The sequence below is a fragment of the Balaenoptera acutorostrata genome, chromosome 3 (genome assembly GCF_949987535.1).
Source record: "Balaenoptera acutorostrata chromosome 3, mBalAcu1.1, whole genome shotgun sequence".
Classification (NCBI taxonomy): Eukaryota; Metazoa; Chordata; class Mammalia; order Artiodactyla; family Balaenopteridae; genus Balaenoptera; species Balaenoptera acutorostrata.
Window position 1 is genome coordinate 75,878,045 of NC_080066.1, and position 16,134 is coordinate 75,894,178.

Below are 16,134 nucleotides of genomic sequence, written 5' to 3' on the forward strand. Positions count from 1 at the left end.
AGCTAATGGAGGGTAGCAATTCAGTACTCTTGATGCTTCTCAAATGGTTCTCCAGTTTGAAGTTTACCTTTTGAAATGTGGCTAATCTGCAATATGTTTCTATCTTCATCTATTCCCAGGTCCATTCAATTTTCTTGGCTAGTGTGTCATGGAGGATGAAGGAGAAAGACTACTCCCTTTGCCTTTCTCACCTCCATGGGGTCAATATGTTTTGTAGCCATGCTCTAGTCTAAATCTCAGAAACTGGACCCACAAGTAGTGTGTGTGTATGTGTGTGCGTGCACGTGCATGTGTGTATGTGTGTGTATGTACATACGTATATATACACACATAGATTCACACACATGTATATTCTTCCAACTGCATAATACGGCTAGGCCTCTGAAAGCCAGCAGCTTGACTCTGTTTTATTTAGCATGCTAATTATAAACAGCATCAGTAATATCTTTTGGAATTTAGATGTTAGACTGTTTACTATTCCCAGTGGTGGAAGTGATGTTTAGAGCATCACACCCTGCCTCTTGGATCCTGGGAAAGCTTTGCCTTGGTTGAATCCATATGGTAGGTTACTGTAGAGAAAGATAAACCAGGACATTCTTTAGGAAACCTCAGACCCTCCTTTGTGCCGAGCCTGAGCTATGGTAGCTGTGGGCAGAGAAGCCTGCCCAGGGCTGGGTGCTTCCAGGCCTTCCTAAGGATGATCACATTCTTACCCTTCTCTCCCATGGCTTTAAAGAGGGAAAAAATTTCCTCCTCTCACGCAGGAAGGAACCAGTTAGGAGAAAAGTGTCATGTCACTTTGTGGGTGGGGCGAGGGAGGGAAGGCCGGTGGCCTGTCTTATTTGGACCCATGTTACAGTATTATCACAGTTGATCATTACTAGAAGTATTTATGTATGAGTCTCTGCCTATATCATGAGATCCTTGAGGAAAGGGATGCAGTAGAGTTACCTCTGTGTTTTCCAGTGATCCCAACACAGGGCTTTGCATACAGCAGGCACTCAACTATCGTTTTGTGAATAAGTAGATGATGAGTAGATACTTTCCATACAACAAACGATATCTGTGACAATGTTAGCATTCACTGTAGGGCCTGCTACTGTTGCTGGGAGCCAAAGATAGAGAAATAAAGGACCCAGTCCCCGGCTCTCTCCCTCTCCACCTCCCTGCCTCCTCCTCTCTCCTTCCTTCCACAACCATGTATTCAGTTCCTATGCTTACCAGGCCCTGTACTAGGCATTTAGGTTATAGATATGAAATAAAATATTACCCTGTACTAGGCATTTAGGTTACAGATATGAAATAAAATATTATCTGTATCTTTAGTGAGTTTGCCAGAACAGTTACCTTGATATGTGATTTGATAAGAGTTCCTAATAGTTACGAGCTCCTACTTATTGGTCACTTACTCTGCTCCAGGCTCTGAGCACACTGAGCTCAGCTCTTAAAATTCTCTCTACCTCCCTATGAGGCAAGTATTATGATCCCCATCTTGCAGATGAGAAGACTGAGGCCTCTCGCGAGTGGCTTAGTCAGAGCCCAGGACATGGACCTCCCCTACCACAGCTCACGTCCCCTTCCCCTGACTGTGATAAGGGTGTCTAGACAGCAGCCCTGGGGCCCCGGGGGCCTTTTTGTCTCTGTTTATGCTCCTCTCCATCTGCAGAGGTGGGAGGTTGCAGTCTCGGTGGGTGGAGCCCCTTGGAGTTGTGCAGGGTTCAGCCAAGTCAGCTGACCACAGCCGCCCCTAGAGATGGTTCTTTACTCTCTCTTGCCCTCTGGCTGTTCCTGTGGCAGCTTCTTCATCATTCTGGTTGCAGGTTTTCCTTTCATTCCTTAGGTATCCTGTTGCCCTTCCCGGGCTGGAGGTGGTCCTGCCAGAGAACTCCTAGAGATTTAACTCTTCCTCACTGCCCTGGCCGACTTCCGGCTGACTAGACAAAGCGAAACCCCGATCTTGCTGGAGGAATTCCTGCATGCAGTCCTGACAAGTAACTTTAACCGACTGTTCAGAGCAACCTGTGATTGCGGCTTGGCAGCTGCATGTGCCGTCGACTGTGCCTGTTAAAGATGCCGAGTTTCCCACGTGCCAGGGCCCGTGAACATATCCTCAGAACCTCCCCCAGCTCCTTCAGCGCTTTGCAGCCCTAACAGGAGCTGCCAGCAGAGAAGCTGCTGAACTTGGCATTGGCTGGGGCACGGTTTTATTCAGCCAGACTCTTGTGGGCTTGCCGCCCCTGGTATGGAAGCCGTCCGTACAAGAAAAGTCATAATTATTACCATGGACCCTTCTCTGGTTCACTGCTTTCGCAAGAAGGGGGGAAACCCAAACTTCATAAAGTTAGTGAGACTTGCTTGGGCCCACATGTGACACGTTGGTATTTCGAGGCAGGGTTTGGCCTGGTGCAGGGCAAACAACATGAGAACAGCAACGGTGCTGACAAACACACTGAAGTTTTTAGATTGAAAAGCCTGAACAGAATGTTCAGCTGGAGCTGGGGACATATTCCTTTCCTATTTTATCTCTGCCATAAGCCTTGGGGCTGATTGGAAAACACACCCGCCGCAGGATGTGGATAGCCAGGATTTTATGTTTATTTCTTAGACCTGCTCATGCACGGTCTCTCGGTCTCTCTCCTTCCCTCCCTCCTCCACCCTGCGGCCCCTCTCCCCCTGCTTCCCTCTTCTCTTTCTCTCCCTCCCTCCCATCTTCTCTCTCAAGCTCTTTTGGGTGAAATCTGAAAGCTACTCCTCATGTTACTGGTGAGGAAGTATTCTTTCTCCTTATAGAACAGTGCTAACTTCCCTGACATTGACACTAGGACCCAAGTGATTTTTGCAAATGCAAATCTAATATACCTCTCCCTTGCTTAAAACCCTTCATTGAATTCCTACTGCTCTTAAAATAAAATCCACACCCTTTAACATAGCCTAAATTGGTCCCTGTCTAGCTTTCAAGCCTCATCCTGCACCTGTCTCCTCATCACCCCATCTTCCCCACACTCACATACATACTCTGTTCTCTAGCCGTACTGAACTTTGGTGCTCAAACATGCAATACTTTCTCGCCTTCACCTGCTTTCTCTTATACCTGTGTTCTAGCCACTCCACTGATTTGCCCATCACTCATTCATTCAGTAGGCAATTACAGAGCACCTCCCCGGTGCCAGGTACTGTTCTGAATCCTAGGGATACAGCAGTGCAGACAGTCTTCCCTTGCTCTCACAGATTGAAGTCCTCCCTTGCTAATCCTGTTCATCTGATGGATCTCAGCTTGGATTTGCTTGTTCCTGGAAGCTTTCCCTGACCTCTCTCCTCTGGGTTAGATATATTTCCTTGGCCTTTTAGATCACCTGTATTTCTACTGTCAAAGTATCTGAATCCAGAGTTTTGAGCTCTTTGAGAGCGGGGAAGTTCCTTGACCAGGGTGGCACATAGTAAAAGTGCTCAGTAAAAACCTGTTGAAGAAGTGAATGAAGGATGCATTTAACATGGAAGGCTCTTAGTGAGAAAAATGTTCTCCCTGCAGTCATTTCAAACAAAATGCGTTCTCCACGTTGTCAACAACTTGGCAGTGGCCTTTAGTGACCAATAGGAGGAACCAATTGTGCAGATGATGTGTTGGCTGTCAGTCAAATTGTTGCTTCTTTATAGGTAATTTGTCTTCCTGGTTGCTTTTAACATTTTCTCTGTCTTTGCTGTTCTGCAGGGTCGCTATGATATGTTTATGTGTGGATTTATGTGTTCATTCTGCTCAGGATTTGGTGTGCTTATTCATTCTGATAATGCTTTCCTTCTGGAAAATTCTCAGACCTTGTCTCTTTTCTCTCTCTTTCTGAAACTCCTTTTAGATATATGTGAGATCTCATTTCATCTTCTGTTTCTCTTCTCTTTCATATCTTTTATCTCTGTTTCTCTCTGTTCAACATTCTGGGCAATCTCCTTGCTTTTTTCTTTGAGTTCACTAACCTTCTATGTCTAATTTGCATCTAAACTGCCCATTGAATTTTTTACATGGTTGTTTAATATACATACAAAGAAATAATCATGGCATTACCTGTGAATACTCTTCTGTAATCGTCACCCAGATCAAGATAGAGGACATTGCCCGTTCCCAAAGCTAAACGTTCTTTCGACTTCCATTGTCATAGATTAGTTTTGCTTGTATTGAGTTTCGTATGAGTGGAAACATACCAAACATATTCTTTTGTGTCACGTTATTTGAGTTCTTAATTTTAAATGACTAATATTTGTCCTTTCTAGAAATTTTTTTTCAAATTTGTCTATTTTTTGCAATAGTGTTCTGTCGCTTCACTATTTATCCTCTTTCTTTTTTTTTAACCTCTTTAATAATTTCAGAGTAGCTTATTCTATAGAACCTACCATAATATTCTATTATATCAAGTTCTTATGGTGCTAATTTTTTTATTTGTATCTGATGTATAACAGATCTTTTCCTTATGTAGTTTTTGATTGCGGATTCATCTTCAATCAGAATTTTTCATCAGGGAGTCTTGTATATATGGAGCTGTAGAAGTGTTCCTATCTTACAGCACAAGGGTAGTATAAATTCAGAACCTGGATACAGTTGCATATTACATTGGATTAGGATTTCAACTTCTTATAGGAGATTTTTTTTTTATTACCCACCTGGAATTCTCAGTAGGTGGCGAGTTTCTTTTTCGCTTCCTTTGGTCAGAGGTAGAGTTTTTGTAGTGTTTCTTTCATGAAGGGGGAAATTTTTTATGGATCTCTGTTTTAGTAGAGATCTCAGTTCTAGCTTTTGGCCTCGCAAGGGTACAAGGTCACGTCTCCCATCACTGTGAGGGTGTTAGGACCCCGGCCCCTATGTGCCCTCCCCAGTGTGTGTACATATAGGGATGTGTCCCCCCTGCCCCCAACCCAGGCCATCACTGCATCATGACGTCATTACTTTTCTGGCTCTAACATTTTTGCTTTGTTTCTGGCCTCTGTGTTTCATCCTAAGTTTTGCTTCTGGTAAGCTTGTATAACAGAATACATTATGGAGGCCCACCCAGATCTCCTGAATCCAGATCTTTAGAAGGAGGACGTAAAAACCCTGTGTGTTTAGGAAATGCCCCAGGTGGCTATTAAAATCAGGCAAGTGTGAGACATGTTACATATGGTAATCTCTTAGGTTCTGTTTAGTCTGTGATGTTACGAGGACCTAATGTTTCTTTCTCTATTTCTGTCCATTCTCCTTTATCTTACCTCTCATATCACATCCCTACAAAAGTGGGCATTGAAATGTCTAATCTGGATATTCAGGCAAAAATGAGTTGGTCTCATTCTATTTTGAGTTACATTAATCTTCCCTGGCCCATGGCTGGAGGAGGCCCTGTGAGACAGTGGTTTACTATTTTCTGTCTCTGTCTCATCAGAAATGTCATGATAACCCAGTGGTGTGCAAACTTCTGAAGAACAATAGAATTACTAAATACTTTAGTTAATTCAGAAATATTTCCTGGAAAAATTTGAGTTAATATGCAGGGTTTGAAGATACTTGTGCAGTTAAGTACCCACAGGACTGAATCTGACTAGAGGCAAATCACCCAATTACTGGCAGGGAATGAAATCATGTTTACAGAGAAACCTTCAGAATCCCACCTGCCCGTGTTTCATCTCTTCACCATTTTTTTTTGGCTCGCAGCATGATTGCATTGTTTTGGAGACCTGATTCCAGATTTATTTCTTAGTGGGTTATTCTACCCGCCTCTCTTACCAGCCCCCATGGCTACTGTGTGATATAAGAAACCGCCTGTAATTCTTTCCCTTTATTTTGAAGAAGCAGCAGGTTCATGGGTGTGGCAACAAATTCACAGAGACTTTGACATTCACAGCATTTAATAAGATTGGTCAACCTGGTCTAACCTTGCTTGGGCACCTGGGTCTGAAAACAATAGCTACCCATCCTTTGGGTTTGTGCGTGGTACCTCCAAGAAATGCCTCAACTTCCAAATCAAAAACCCAGATGTAAATTACGAGGGTGGCATGGAAGATAATAATTGTTATGAAGACTGATTTAGAAAAATCGTTTATTGTGCTGCTCTATCGCTGTGAAAAAATATGTAGCTTCTTGCATTTGTTAAAACCAGCCGGCTTCTGCTTTCTGGTCTCAAAACACACTTTGCATTTTTTTTTGTTTCCCCTGGGACCGTCAATTTAATTCAGGAATGATCTAATTATGAGGAAGTGAATCCAGTCCTCTGGATCATACGTGTTGACTACCGTGGGAGAAGCCCTGGCAGATGGTTAGTTCAGAGTGAATTTACCTTGGGATTGGGGCTTTAGACTGACAGCTTTTTTCACTCAATTATGTGCAACAACTGCCAAAAGGACAGCATTGAACTTGATGCAGATCACGACTGTTGCAGGCGTTGATCAAGTTTAAGCCCGTGCCCTGAGTCAGCCAAACTTGTTAGGGTGTTTCAAGGCACCACGTTGTGAACGGAAAGCAAAGCTCAGTGATGTACAGAGGAATATGAGGCCCCTCCTTTAAAATGCAGGTATTTATTTCCTTTTCCAGGTCAGTTGCTTTATTTAGGGCCTCTATTTTGGTGTCCTGTCTGTCAGTGATTCATTAGGTATCTCCTGCAGTTGGCTTTTGCTCTGGGCCCCGCAGATCCTGCAGTGACTCTGTGTTCCCCAAAGTTAATTTATTACTATTTTATTTGGGATACACAATGACCCCACTCTCCATGCCCTGCCTACCCTGGATGGCTCTCTAAACACCTGAGAGGCAGGGTCCCAAAAGGAGAGAGACCTTCCCAGCGGGTGGGGTGCTTCCTTACATCGTCGAGAAGGCCCACATAGCTTTCTAGGCCATTCCTCAGCAAGTCAGCTTAGGCCAGAAACTGTGCAGAGCGATTCTTCTCCCTGACTTCTGCCGGGTGGCGCTCGGCAGTCTCCAGTCCTCACCGCAATGGACAACTTTGACTTCTTTCTGTCTCTTTCCGCTCCCCAAAGAGTCCCCTGACTTAGTGCTGTGTTTCTGTGGTGTCCAAGGTCAGGACCCATTAAGATGTTTTTGAGCAGGGCAACGAGAAATTGCTTCCTGCAAACCACGGTCTTGGAGGTGGGCCTATCAGAGGGCCTCCTTTGCCCATCCCCACCCCCAGTACCAGGCCTTCCTCACCCTCCATCCTTCACCCCAGAGGTGCCCAGGTGCCCAGCAGTGCCGCACAGCTGGTTCAGTGTTGTTATTTCTGTTTTACAAGCCTGGGGAATCTGAGCCTGAAATTCCTCAGTCAGGTATATGCCGTTGTCAGCCCATTATCAGTTTCCTGATTTACTGTGTAAGCAGTTTTGATCATCCCTGTCATATGTGATTACATTCCGCCCCCCTTCCCATAACGTCTCGGTGTAATTGGTTTGATAAACTCAACCTCAGTCCAGTAGTTTGCTTGGAATATACTTTCACCTTCTATCTGTGTGACTAAGATGGTTTTGAATTGCTCTGCTCAGGGAAAATCAGGCTTCGAGCACCAGGCCCTTAGCTGCAGAAGCAAATCACCTGGGGCAGGCGGCACAGGCCTGGGATAGCTGGGGGCTTCTGTTAAGCTTCAGGACTCGAAATGGAATTTTCCTTTCCTCCCCTGCTTGGTCCAACAGTGGTGTGTGTTTCTGTGCGTGTGTTCTTCAGCATCCAGAGAACATTCATGTTGTATCTGTATCTGGGACCACTGGACAGACCTCTTTTCCATACTTCATCTTTCATAGAAGTTGGATGTGTTTGGTTTTTTTTTTTTTGTTCCAGGAGGAACAATGAGGAAAAGGAGCTTTATTTTTTCCATTTTTTTCTTTTTCTTTTCTCCCCTCCCCACCAGCGGTACTGCTCCTGAGGGCAAAGAAGGAGGAATCAGTATGCTTTGACAATGGGGCATTTTTGGTCAGTTAAGTGTTCTGGTTAATTTTGGGTTAAACTGAAATACAGAAGCTACTTGGAACTCTTTCTTACTAACATTAATTTGTCCTACAATTTAGCACCCAGAAGAGCTCTAAGGCTTCATGGAGAAGGTAGTTGTAGAATTGAGATTAGAAGAATGAATAAGATTTAGAGAAGGACAGATGGTTGGGCAGGTGAGAGAAGGGTGTTTCTGCTTCTAGGGGGCCACACCCTCAGCAAAGGCAGGAAAGCTGGAAAGCCAGGGTGGGGAAAGGGACAGGCCTCTTGGTATGTGGGTGGAGGAAGGGGGAATAAAGCTGAGTCATGGGAATTAGCATAGAGAGTAAGGTTCTTGATTACTTTGGGCTTTGGAGTTTGAATTTAAGTCTGTGGGCACTTGGGAGCCATGGAAGGTTTTTGAGCGAGGGGTGGCATCATCCGAATTATGCTTCCAGCAAAGTAAACATAACAGCTGCATACAGAGTTGTCTTTTCCTTTTAGAGGAAAATATAATGCAGGCCAAAGCTTTAGCAATGCTTGAATAGTAATTATTTTAAAGAACTGTCATTCTAGAATAAACCTTTTTTGGAGAATATTTCCTTCCAGGACACAAACTTTCCTGGGAGTCATCCTTGAGAATTTCTGCACAGTCTGGTCTTAGCACATAGAAGCTGGATCCCCCTCATTGGCATATCCCACCAGCGTGATTCTGCAGAATAGTACTCATTCCCAAATATCCATGATCAGAATGTTTAGCAAATGCAGATGTGGATGTGACAAGGATGAGAATGTGGATCAGTCATCAGCGGTAATTTCCCCTGGTTATTTTCTTAGATCTAAATTTAAAGCGGGATGGGAAGACGTTATGATGGTTTATTTCACACAAACTAGACTTACTCTTTTAGAAGAATCTGGCTGTCTGGTCATTCCTGGACTGCTCCTCTTTCTGTTCAAGATTGTGTTATTTTACTCACCATGATTTTTTTTCATGAATGTTAACTTTTAAAGTGTTGTATTAAAATATTTATTTATCTTGATCGCTGAGTTTTTTGGTCCCCTTTAAATTTTGTGCCTGAGGTATCTCGCTTGCTTGCTTAGTCTGGCCCCGTTGAGTTTACAAAACAGAGTGGAAAATCTTCTCCATGCTGTGAATTTTTTTCAGCATCTCTTCCAGTCTGCTCTGTCCTTGTGAAATATGCCCCTCACACCACACGAAACAAACAACAACTAAACCAACACAGCTCTCCAGCCTCCGTGAACTCCCTGGGGGTCTCTAGTGGTGATGGCTTCTTTCCTGGCCACCCCCCCTCCCCATCAGGTTTTGAGATATGCAGGGGGAGAACATCTTATCAGTGGACATCTCTTTGTCGAGATTGAGTTCACCAAGGCTCTTTGGATGGGGTCCAGGACAAACCCACTTCATCATGAGTTCTGCTGGGGAGTGAAGAGGATTGGCAACATGGTCCAGTGGATTTATCTCTTTTGACATCTTGACAGTGAATGTCCTTCTCTTGGCCTCACCTGACATAACCCAGTTTAGAATGAGAGGTTCCCTGCAGAGTTATTCCTTGTCGGAAATGAACAAAGATCTGCCAATAAAACCAGAGGGAGAAATGATAGATTTGGAAGGGCCTCCTGGAGAGTTAGCCCTCGTCCTTACTTTGCAGTTGCCAAACCTGAGGCACAGGGAGGTGATGGGGCTCCTCCTTAGCCCCGCGGCTGGCAGTGCAGGGCCAGGCCTAGCACCCAGCCCACAATTCCTCCCTGGGTGGCCTTCGCCACGCCGTGGCCACGGTGGAGCCCTCGCCTGGGGATGGGGATCCACTTTGTTCTCGCTGGAAAGCAGCTGGTTATTAAAGCCTTGCCCTGATTCTAGGTTTCAGTGCCTTTCCTTCCGGACTACATTAGGCCCCCTAAGTGCCTTTATTGCCATGTGGGGAGAGAGAAAATGCAGACAGCTTGGTAGTTGAACAGCCGTGCTCTTGTCGGCCCTCGGTGTCTTCCAAGCAGCTATTACAGGGGGCTAGTGCCCTAGCATGGCACAGGCTGGCCGGGCTGGCCTTCTCCAGCAGCTCCTGAACCAGCCCCCTGGGGTCCACAGGGCAGTGTGGCTTTAAATTTTTGTTGTTTCCTGAGTTCTGCTCTGGCAAGCCAGCTCTGCCTTAAACCTGCAGAGTTAAATTTACCCCGACTGACAACTGTATATGCAGGGTTTAGTTACATAACAGCAGTTGCTGCCTTTCACATCGTGCTAATCCAAACATGGGGCTCAAAGAGACCATGAAAACGCAAGCTTCCGTTTGGTGCGCTCCATGGGTGACTGGCTTATACGTCTTTGAATTTTTTTAAACACTGTAACAATTATCCCATTATCCTGACTCGGGTGCCGTTAGGTGACTTTTTAAAATATCTTAATTATTAGGTTAGCAGATGCTGTGTGCACATGTGCAATTTGTTAATTTATGCTGTTTGAAATGAAATCCAGTTGTTTGCAGCGTCTTTCATAATATTATGGCTAACTGAATAGGAGTGCTGCTGGAATTGTAAAGCTCCTCGCAGGGAAAATGTGCATGTGAGCCCCCGTGTACTCTTTGATCATAGCCTTGTGTGCTGTTGTGTTACTTCTCTGTGGCTCTCACCTCCCCAGTTTTCCTCTGAGAAGATCATTAGATCCCTTGCAACCTGTAGTGGGCTGGTGGGCCAGGCATAGTGTCTTAAGAGCTGCTGCAGCCGGAAAAGGAGGCTTTTCCATCTTGAAGCAGCCTTGGCTTGTTGGGGGACTGCTGAGCTGCTTGAGTTGTCACACAGAGGCCCAGGGGGTCTGAGGACTGGTGACACATGTTACTGGTTGGTTGATGGTCTAATCCTGCCAGGTATTCAGCACAAGCTGCTCCTTAGCTATTCAAGCAAGCCCTAAATATTTATTGAGGAGGTACTGCTCATGATGGTAAATAGACATGATTTAATGGGGCAAAAATACATGGCTTTCGGGGTCAGATCTGGCTTTGAATTCTGGCTTTTGGCTTACCTACAGTGTGGCCTTGGACAAGTAATTTTATGTCCTTAAGGCTCAGTTTCTACAAAGGCAATAGAAATATCCATCTAATAGCATACCGATCAAGATTATAAAACGGCCAGCAATGTGCTTGGCGCATATGAGATGCTCACTAAATGCTCAGACCTTCCTTTTATTGCTCTTGGACACTCATGTGGAATAGAAAGACATCTGTGGCCTCAGGAGATTATAGTCTCATTGGAGAGGCAAAGCATCAATGTGTACTGAGTTAAATCAAGGTTCAAAGTAATCGTTTGAGATCCATCACAAATAGTCTGGGACTCATTGGCTAGGGATTGGTATAGACCTAAAGTTCACCTAAAGGAGGGGCTAGATCACTAGTAAGTTGAAGTGCAGGTGTCCCTTGATGAGTCTTTGAGGGACGAAAAGAATTTAGGTAGATGGAAAGCTCACTGGGGATTGTGTGTGTGTGTGTGTGTGTGTGTGTGTGTGTGTGTAGGGGGTTTCAGTTGCTTATCAGCAGGGGCAAATAGTGTGTGAAAATGCACAGAGATGAAGAGGCCCAAGGTCGATATGGGAAACAGTAGAATATGCTTTGTCTGGGAGTGATGGTTTGTATATGGTAAATAGTGGAGTAGGAGGTAAGAAATGTAGATCTGAACCCCACTGTGGAGAGCTCTGAATACCAAGGAAATCATTTCATTATCTAATGTGGTTTGGCTTGTTTAACCATGGAACTCAGGATAGACCAGCAGACCTCTGGGAAGCCCAACAGGGCAGTGAACCAGGGGATGGCGAGTAGACCTCTAGTGGCTGAGAGAGTTACTGCAAAGTCTAACGATACGAATCTTGCTTCACGCGTAATTTTCACAAGCTTGGCTATATTGTAAATTAGAAGCAGAATGTAAATAATTTCCAGGCTGACAGCAGTAATGGCTCACAGTCTGAAATCTCACAGTGTCAAAAGAACTACAGAAAGCAGAGAAAAAAATTATAAAACAGCCTGGGATCATTTAGGGATGGCACAAACCCACCTGTGTACCACTGTTGATCCTAAAGAAACCACTGCTTTACAAAAAAATAATAATTGATGACATAAAATAACAACCTTAACAATGTTACTTATAATGACAAAAAAAGGGCTAATTTTCTTTTTACTGGCACAGTGCTAAGCATTTTACTTATTTAATTCTCACGGCACTTAAATGAGAATGGTCCTGTTATTATCCTTGTGTTACAGATGTGGAAAATGGAGCTTAGAGAGGTTAATTAACTTGCCCAAGGTCACAACAGTTGGAAAATTGTATAACTAGGATACAAACCCAGGCAGTGAGGCTCTACCTATGCTTTTAACAAAGACTCTCTACTTCCTAATAACCTCCAAACCTTTAGTCATTTTAAAATAATATTCAGGAAACTCTTTTAATAGCACACTGAAATGTCCAGTGTTTCATTCAAAAATACGAACAGTGAAAAACTAAACTGAGTTTCTGTTATCTATGAAATCAGTTCTGTTGCTTTCTCCAACAATATGGTCTGAGAGAGTATCACACATTTTAAGTCAAGGTAAGAAGTATGTGTTGCTTTGTGCCTATTCCCCCTGCCCCCACCGTGTGCAATTTCTTTTCTTCTCTGGGAACTTGGAAGGGCACAGGGTCGTACATCTCTGAAAGGCATTCAACTTACCTTCTGCTCTAGAACTTGAAGCAATTTCATTAGTGCGCTTATTGATTCATGTTGGACTTCAGTGTACTTCTCACTGGCCATTCATTATGAGTCTGGCCTGGCTGCAAGGGTGAGTGAAGGGCAGCAGGAGGTGAGCTTTGTAACAGTGCCCTCCTCGGGGCTGTAGAGAATCACTATGGAGCCCCTTTCAACTAGGGCAGTTCTTGAAAATGGGGCCTTAGAAGACCAGTAACCCTTCCTATGCCTCAGAGCCATCCACTTAGGTTAGTGCCTCCGGTGGCTTATGGTGGTAATGGAGCATTAAGCCGGGAGTCTTGGCCTTTGATACTGGCACTACTGTGTGATCTTGGGGAAATTATCAAACCTCTCTGGTTCTCAGCAGATCTACCACTGTAAAAGTGGAGAATTAAAAAGATATCATACATGTAAAGCAACTTACATAACGTTTTTCACATTCAGATGGAGCTACTATTGATATTGGTATTGGTCACAATTCTTCTGAGTTCAAATGAGAAAAACCAAACTCAGACTAGCCAAAAGAGGAAATTAACGGGCTCACGTAACTAGAAAGTTTAAGGGGAAGGCCAGGACAGCCAAAGAGTTTCTGAGTTGGCCTTTCTCTGTTCTCAGGCATTTCTTCTCCAGTAAGAGATCCAAGGGAAAAAGTACAATTGTCTTCTCTCCCTGGGGCTATGTGAATCCTTAAAAACATACTCATTGGCTCAGGCTGGGTCATGTGACCCCACCCTGCACCCTTAACCACCTCTAGTGGGGCCTGTATGACCCTCCACGGCCACGCTAAATCTTTTGCCTGGCCTTGTGGAGAGCACAGTGGATTCTACAAATATATTATTGTTTGATGAAAGGATAGAATTTAGCTAGGCTGAGCTGAGAGAAAGACAGGAGTATTTCAGGATGATACGAACAAAAGTAAAAGGGATGGGAATTGACATCATGTGTTGCAGGATTAATCAAAAGACGTTATGTTTGGAATAGATGGTTTATTCTGGAAGGGAGGGAGATGTAAGGTGGGAGAGGGAATATGGGCTGCAGTGGGTCTTGACTGCTGGGGTTTTTGTTATTCTCTTGGTGAAAGAGAGTTGCTGAAGGTTTCAACACTAAAGAGTTATAATAGTAATAGCAACAACTAATATTTGCAGACACTTCTGCATTTACCAGTCACTGCCATAGATACCTTGTCTGTTGGACCTCACAGCAGCCCTGGGAGGCAGGTGTTAGGTTTCTTTTACGGATGAGAAAGTAAGTACTCTGAGATATTAAGGGACTTGCTAGAGCTCTCTGAGAGCCAGAGGCTCAGAGCTGGGAGGTGCTCTGCTCACCAAATCACATATGCCGGGTGAGGGACACAGTGCGTTTGGAAGTGAACTGGGAGCCGCGTGTGTCAATCATTCATTCATTCCCTGACTCACTGTTGAGTGCTAAGCAAGGAAAAGCAATAGATTGACTCACTGCCCAACTGGCTTTGAGTCTTAGCGAAGTGAAGAGCCACCTTGGGTCCTGCAGGCTCCTGTATTTGGGATGCTTCCAGGTAGCTGAGACTGGGCCCAGCACAGAGCTGCAGATGAGGCCCGGTTACTGAGCACGGCTCCCCATATTTTGTAGCACATCTGCCTTTGCTGGTGAATGAAGTGTCTGTAGGCCTCTGGTAGGAATGGTAGATCTGTCATCCTTTCCCTCCCATTTAGATTTTCTCTTGGACCGGGGGTCGAGTGGGCTGGAACCCTTGTAGCCTGGTTGCAAAACCGGCAATCCAGAGTAATTTGCTTTGAAGCACAAGCCAGTACAACATGTCACTTTTGAAATAAAACACATTAATTTACAGGATGACTATTTTATGGTGAAGAGCAGCCTGCCTAAATGAGGGAAATTAAGGGCCAACGGTCAAGTCCTCTGCATTATTCACACCATCCTCCTCAATAAATCACAATGGCCGAAACCACAGGTTAGCACTTAACTTAAATAGCCATGTGTTGGTTAGGGACGCCTGGTGTCGACATGACCTCTGTTTGCACACAACATGCTTTATGGAGAGCTACCCCCCAAAAGCTGCGTATCTCCCTTGGCTGTCCACCTAAGTACCTTGTGCACCATTAAACAAGGTTGAGATTGAGCCTGGCCTGCAGTTGTCATCTTCATTCCAGGCAGCCTTTTCTGTGAGAAGTGAAGCTTGAATGGCAATAGTCGTTGGCATTCAGACCTTATAGCACTCTGCAGACCTGATTTTTAAATATTCCTGTTGCCACCAGGTTTTCAGAACAGAAGCCAGACTACAGAATGCGGGGAAGCAGAATTCACGGATGAGCCCATTGGCAGCTTGGGTCTTGCTGAAGGTGCCTTGATGGACAGAACTGTACTTGGGGTTATGAGGGTGTGTCCTTGGGTTAGTGCGTGGGTCGTGGTTGCCTGAGTGCCACTTTATTGTGTTTATTGTTTAGAGAGAGAGAGCCTAGATCAGCAGTCACTCTCTCCATTCCACTGGAAGGAAGGGTAGAAGGGGAAGATGAATATTTTAAAGCTTGACAGTGTGTTCATCTGCAAAGCTCCGGTTTTGACTAAAGTGGTTTGGACACAGCCTGAGAAACCCAGTAGCCAGCCTTTTGGTGTCCTGGTGCACATCAACATGAACTTGAAAGGGTCTGAGTGGTGGTGTCAACTTCCCATTTCACTTTTCACTCTCACCTGTTAGGTGTGCCCTGATCAGAGTGGATTTCTCTTTTTTTTTCTGATGATGATACCACAAATAGCAATTTGTGAAATAATAATGTAGGTAACAGTTACGGAGTGCGTGCTCTCGGCCGGGAGTGGTACCAGAGGCTTCGTTTGTAGTGCTTCCATCCTGCATGATGATAGTGCAAGGGAAGGGCTGCTGTTCCTATTTTTAGATGAGGAAACAGAGGTTCAGAGCTTTGCCCAAAGCCACAGCAGTGGGGCCAGCCTTTCGACAAAGGTCTCTTCGACTCTAAAGATTATGTTCCTTCTACTACACAACACTGCTTCCCCAGTGAAAACCCAAATATACAAAATATCTCCCTGATGCATTTAGTCTTTGTTTATAGACCATTAATTTCTCAGCTGAAAGGCTAGGAATCTCAAAACTATGCTGTTATGAACTGTTGAAGATCAATTGGGTGTTTGTTATTTTTAAAGGAAGCCAGTAGGAAAATAGAATTCTTATATATAAACAAAAGTATTTATGCTTTATGTGAAAAATGTATGAAATTATACATATATATATACACATATACATATACGCAAGCATTCTTTAATATATCCAGTGGGTGATATATAGGTTCTTCCTTGAATTCTTTATGTAACCTATTTTTCATGGCTTTATTTTTTAGCAAAAGCATCTTCTGATATTTAAAGGTAGGCTTTACCTTATGTAGAAGATGTCTTTGTAAAGTTTAGTCAGTTTAATTTTCACGAGACATCATGCTTTCCATGCACCCTGTAAAATACTCAATTTTAGGGAACCTGTTGGAGTCCCTTTTGTTAGTGGCCACCC

The 16,134-nt window shown here is 44.3% G+C and overlaps 1 protein-coding gene across 1 annotated transcript in view; it reads left to right on the top strand.

Moving 5' to 3' along the window:
* The window catches only part of LOC130707556 (nuclear receptor ROR-alpha-like), a 47,150-nt gene that overhangs the window by 22,779 nt on the left and 8,237 nt on the right, over positions 1–16,134 (top strand). The window lies entirely within an intron of this gene.